Source organism: Plectropomus leopardus, chromosome 20 (assembly GCF_026936395.1).
Source record: "Plectropomus leopardus strain MGB_pleo_1.0 chromosome 20, ASM2693639v1, whole genome shotgun sequence".
Taxonomy (NCBI): Eukaryota; Metazoa; Chordata; class Actinopteri; order Perciformes; family Serranidae; genus Plectropomus; species Plectropomus leopardus.
The window spans coordinates 18888562-18894561 of NC_142195.1; the positions used below are offsets into that span (position 1 = coordinate 18888562).

Sequence of the window (6000 nt, forward strand, 5' to 3'; positions counted from 1 at the left end):
TTGAACAGACAAATAGGGACATGTTTACTCAAGGTGTTCAACACATTTTTCTCCGTGACCTGTTTTTTTTTTTTAATTAAAGTCAGGTGAAGTATACAGAGGTGAATTGTATTTATTTGAGCTCACATTGGTTTAGCAAAGAGAAAACAGACAAGTTAAGTCCAATCAACAAAATCCTGCAACATAACCACAACATAATAGTCTCAAGTAAATTTAACATTATTAAGTAAAGTCACCTTAAGTATGTCAGTTTATTACTACATCATAAAGTTACTGAATTTACTTGAGACAGACTTTACAGCATGTAGTAATACTCAATTTCCCGGTCTGTTTCCCAGTTAGTCATTCCAGTTTCATCGGACCGGTTGACATAAGTAAATTAAGTAAATCCAACATTTCATTTCTTAGAGTGTAGGTCCAGGATAGTCTCTTTTGTGGCTTTGTTTTCTTTGGTGAAGATTTATATTTGTTCGATGAGTGTTTTACCGGATGACCGTAGTGCGGCGTTAACCCTTTCAACAGATGTGATGTGACTGTGGGCGACTTCCAGGCTTGATTTTAGCTGTTTTATTTCTTCGTGAAGTGAGATGACAAGGTCGAAGGTTTTTAATTGATACTGGAGAGAAAACTGACCCCGATTGTTGTTGTCTTCAAGTCCTCTGTCGCTGTGGATGAATCTTGTTTTTTTCCTTCAGGCGACGTTGGTTTCCATGTTGTGCTGCTGGTAGTAGTGCCGGTCAATGAAAGCTCATGAAAGTCCAAAAAATACTCCACCGTGAAATCAATCTGTTTCGAGTGAAACACAGATGAAAAAAAGAGGGGGGAAGTGCAGTTCTAATTGTAGATGAAATTTAATGTAACTTCTTTTACACTCTGCTGCTCTTTCTGTTTACATGTGAAGACAGGACGCCGCCATGTGCGATCTCACCGTCCGGTTCTCGCGATACTCACTCCGCCATCAAGAGTTTTTTTTTTTTTTTTTTTTTTTTTTTAAAGGCACCCTATGATTTGATTAGATTTTTTTTCTATGAATATGTTCATAGCATATCAGGATATGAAGCAATGCCGTTACCTGTTTGCAGGTGTATGTAGTCTACGATGTGCAACAGGTCAGAATTAACTTTTCAATGTAAAAAATAAAAACAAGACTGTGTGCAAGAGAGTAACCCACTGAAATCAGCTGGGTTGCAGCATGTGTGGGCATTACACTTTTTCTGAGGTAACTACAACAACCATAACATAATGCATTTTTCTTTTTTTATCACAAATCTGACTCTCTATTTGTGAGATGTATTACCCTCACAGAAAGATAAAGATAAAGAGCGCACAAGAAAAGTTGGACAAGATTTAAAAAAAACCCCAAAAAACTCCACCAGTATCCTTGGCTCATATTTGTCTTTAACAAAGTACTGTGAACAGGTTGGAAGGTATTAACACACAAACTATAATGTCAAAGATAATATAATTAAAAATATGTGCTTGACCCATCTGAGACACAAGCAGCATATATATGGTCATTTCTAACTAAATTGTGTTACCCTGGCAGAAAAGTCAACGATACAGCTTTGAACAGCACAGTTAATACAGGCTATATTAAATGCGCAAGTACTTGTCTTATTTACTAACTTTTAGAAATATTATTTTCATTTCCTGTTGCTGCAGGGGATTTCTCCACATCTTTTCTTTTCTCGGATGGATTGTAATGATCACACTGCTCTTAATAGGCAAATATAATTAATTCATCCATAATCTAATCATAATCTGTAGTGTATTCAAATCAGCTGGTATGTAATCTGCAGCATTATGTTTGCCCAAAACTCCCCCACTTGAGTGGGGAATTATTTGAAACTGCAGCTATCTTTCTTACTGTAATTCACAATTTGTAGTCATCCACTCTAACCTTGTTTAATTGTTTGATGTATGACTGGAAAATAAACTTTATGAAATGATGTAAACACAGCAAACGGTCCAGTGGCAGCTCTGAAGAAGCAGACAGCCACCTGCCTGTTAGCATCCTAGATTTATAGCTCAAAGTGTAAATGCAGAAGAGGAAGGAAACTGTATGTTTGGGTTCTTTTCAGAAAACACTATTGTTTTTAAAATGTTTATTAATCTGTCTCCTGTGTGCCCTTTTTTTTGTCATTTTCCCTTCTATCCTTCCATTTGCGGTACTCAGCACTCGCATACACACGGCCATGCAAACACACATGCTCTCCTGCCTTTTCCTCCCCCCACACCTGACGCCTTCCTTTGCACTGATGTTGCAGCCGTGTTTTTAAATGACTATCTATTAAAATGCCATTATAAGAAATGAGGAGTGATGTTGTCCCAAGCAGGAGTTTATTGGTGAGTAAATGTACACTCCTACACATGGAACACCTCATTAACCCGGTGGATATTTACAGCCCTGCAGCATGGAGGCACAGGCAGGGATTGAGGTCTTGCTCATCTTTATAGCAGCTCAGCTGATAAGTCTAACTCTTATCCTATTCATACCTGAACTTTTAATGGGACTCACTCTACCACCTGTGAACTTTGTTAATCCCTGCAGGGTTGTTGCCTTTGCTCAGAACCCCAGAAACAAAACATACTGTAAACAGCCATAGATACTGAAGATGGAGCTGCTAGGGTCTGACTGTTTAGCGCCTCAGACTCATTCACAGACAGGCCGTCACTCAAAACCAAGCTTTGGCATGGCTTTGTTAAAAAATATGTTTTCACTGTCTTTTATCCCTTTGAAACCAAGGCAAAATTGGCTTGATTGCTTAAAAAAACAAGGGAAAAATGCATGAGCATTGAAAGAAAAAAGGTTTAAACACTTGCCAAAGGCACTGGAAAGCTACACAATAAAGGTGAAGTTGCTCCAGGTTTTATAGGGTAAAAAGAAAATGGAGGAAGACTCATAAAACAAACTACAATTCCATGTTTCTTTTTTTTTTTCTTTTCGTCATTATTTGCACCAATTACCAAGTACTTTGGTAGCATTAACAACAGCAGGTACGGACGAGTTTGTGTTGGTTTTCCTGGTGGTTTTGTTGATCTTTATAACAGTGAGTCATATAAGCTGCCATACAAATTTAAATTATGCCTTCTCGTCCACCTGTGGGCAGGAGGGTATCATGAATTCATCTTATCTCATTCGAAGATTTTCTTTCATTTATACAGCTGTCTAGCTGGTCTGTTATTGTATCCACTCTGAAATATCTGGGCATTGAAAAAGTTGATATCCTGCCTCGGGCAGCTGATCACAATGAAGAGCTCTTGCAGCGGGAGAATTATTGGATCTACTCCCTCAACACCTTGTCCCCTCGAATGAGAACTTTGATATTAAGCCCTCCTTGTAGACATATCCTTTTATTATAGCTTATATATTAATTTCTAGGGCCTCTGACTCATATTATCCTACGTTTATTCTGGTTCTTTTTCTTATTTCTGATTCTCCCTAGGATATGCTCATGGCATAAATAATATATTATATACTATATATTTATTATAACACATTATAATATCACATCTAAAAAAATATTTTTAATTACACCTAGTCTATTTATATAGGTAGTTTATGATAGTTATGGATATTTGAAACATTTTTTTTGCTTTAAAAACACAGCATCCATTTAATAACTAAAATGGTTGTTTAATGCTTAATATTTTTATTTTATATTTTGTTACTGATTGGGAGACTCATTCAAAGTAAAAGTTGTTGGTTTTCTTTTTGCACACAACTGCTCTAACAGAGTTCAGCTACAGTGAATTTCTTTAGCATCCACCTCCCTATCCAAGATTTAGACAAAAAAAAAGCAGCCAAACTGATGGGAATAATCATTAGGATAGGTTGCATTGTAAAATTCAAATTCCAGACACACTTTCAACTCAAACAATCATTAAGCATGCTACATTTCACCAAGTATTATAATTTGATGGGATACATTAGAAAATGATTCTCATTGCAAGTTAATGTTTTTCCGAGTTTACTGTTTGTAATCCTTCAGCCGGAGACAACAATGTTCATTAAAATGGTCAGTAAGTCTAGTTAACTGCATGTTTTGGGACTTAGATTCTGGAGAAGGAAGCAAAATGCTTCCTGTCACACAAGGATCAAGTATCAAACCTTCATCAGCCTTTCTTGAGACGTTTCAGCTCTTTCCTTTGGGCTGAATCGGTCACTCTTTTGAAAGACGGATGGCAGTGCTACCATCGCCTCTGAAAATTCCTAACCATTCTTTCCACCTCTCAAATGTGAGTGTGAAGTCTCTCCAAGTTTCCTGTCTCCTCACCTCAGGTTCTTTCCGAGCAACTGGAGATAACATTATTGAATATAAAGCACCTGGGAATGGCTTCTCACCCTGCCAAGATCAATTTCAAGTCAGGCTGTGAAAAAGTGGCAGAAAACTCTCTGAAATGAAACTGTGAAATATCACCCCCTCCACAAAAAAACACCTGTAAATATAGGGGTTCCTCCTGAAAAGTCTCATAGAATAGGATACATTTCCAAAGCTGTTGGAGGTTGAACTGACAAAAGTTAGTCTGCAGTTGAGTTTCCTGCGTTGAGACCTCCCTCTGCCAAATATGGCGTGTTAACATAAAACCTTGGTCTTTAAATTTCCACACTTTGAATGTGATCATAACAAGTAAACAAAAACACCTCAGCCAAATGTTATGTTGGCCTGAGACAGTGCTCTAAGGCAAATTAATAGTCTTGATGTTTACCTGCGTGTCAGACGATGGCCTGTTGAGACAGCAATTAAAGTGAAGCCTGCTATTGAATTATTTCCTTTAATTTCTGCTTCCGTCTCTCTCCTTGGCCTTTTGGTGCAACATTACTGAGGCAGACAAACACAGAATGAAAAGTTGCCACTTTTTATTGCTTCTTTCAATACCGTTGTGAATGTGTATGAGCTGAATACATGCAGTTATTTGTCATTTTGAAGTGTTTTGGCTCCAACAAGATGAGCATATGTCATTGAAAAGTACTATATTTTCCCTTTGTGATTTAAAAAAGCATGTTTTGCATTCTCAACCACGCTCCCATCTCAGTTATTCACACTAATTTCAACTAAAAGCTTCTCTGTTAAAATGAGTGTCCACTGTTTTGTTACTTCTCCTAATAAGCTGCCATCACTGCTCCGTGTAAATAGCTCATGATTGCATCTCACAGTGGCGTGTCACGCACTCATTCAGCACAAAAAGAACATTGTTTTTCTGGGCTTTCATCTTGGTTTCAGAAGGACTGGAAAGGGACACACTCCAAGTACAGTTCTTTTGTCCATCCGGGCTTACCATGAATAGATCTCATCATGTTTTCATGGAAATCCAACTGTCATGTTGAGGAGAATATTCATCTAAATGCAGCATGGCAATTTGAAACTCCCAACCGACAGATAGCAGCCAAAAGAAACCCAGAGGAGGATCGCAAATAGCGAGATAGAGAGATGTGACCTTTCCTGGACTGGTTTGGATCCCAAGGCTGCTGAAAACTATGCAAAGTATTGTTTACTGTGAAGATGTAGCAAAAAATATCATTGCCAGAAATAAAATCTATTCATACAAATAAATTGGCAATGGCGGAATTTTTTTTTAAATATAATTAAGACTTTGAAAGTTAATGTTCAATATGAGAAAGTAATTTTATTAGCAGCACACCACTGACATCATTAAAACAGTTTTAAGCGCTCAAAATGAGTAACTCATATAATGGATTTATGTGTTAAGCCTCATTTTCTGCACTTGACAATGAAGAGGATTTGAGCTTTTACCCTCTCCTTGACAGACTGACTCTGTCTGGAGACCTAAAAAATGCTCCGTGATAATTTTATGAGGATGGGGAATATAATGTCTGAAGTTACTCTGTCCTGAAAATCTCATTAAAAAAGCAACACTGTATTAACTATGAAATATTCAGCTCATGTTGGACAGACTCAAAAAAGAGCAACCGATAATCCCATCAATCCAAAGAAGTTATTTTTAATAGCTTAATCAGTTGCTGCGTATCCACACATC

General features: G+C 37.4%; 1 long non-coding RNA gene across 1 annotated transcript in view; it reads right to left on the reverse strand.

Annotated features, from left to right (window-relative positions):
• LOC121940048 (uncharacterized) overlaps positions 1 to 949 on the reverse strand; it is a 40612-nt gene extending 39663 nt beyond the window's left edge. The window contains exon 1 of the long non-coding RNA XR_015775168.1: positions 634 to 949. This is a non-coding gene — a long non-coding RNA (uncharacterized LOC121940048). The remainder of the gene's footprint in view (positions 1 to 633) is intronic.
• Between the last annotated feature and the right edge of the window lie 5051 nt (positions 950 to 6000).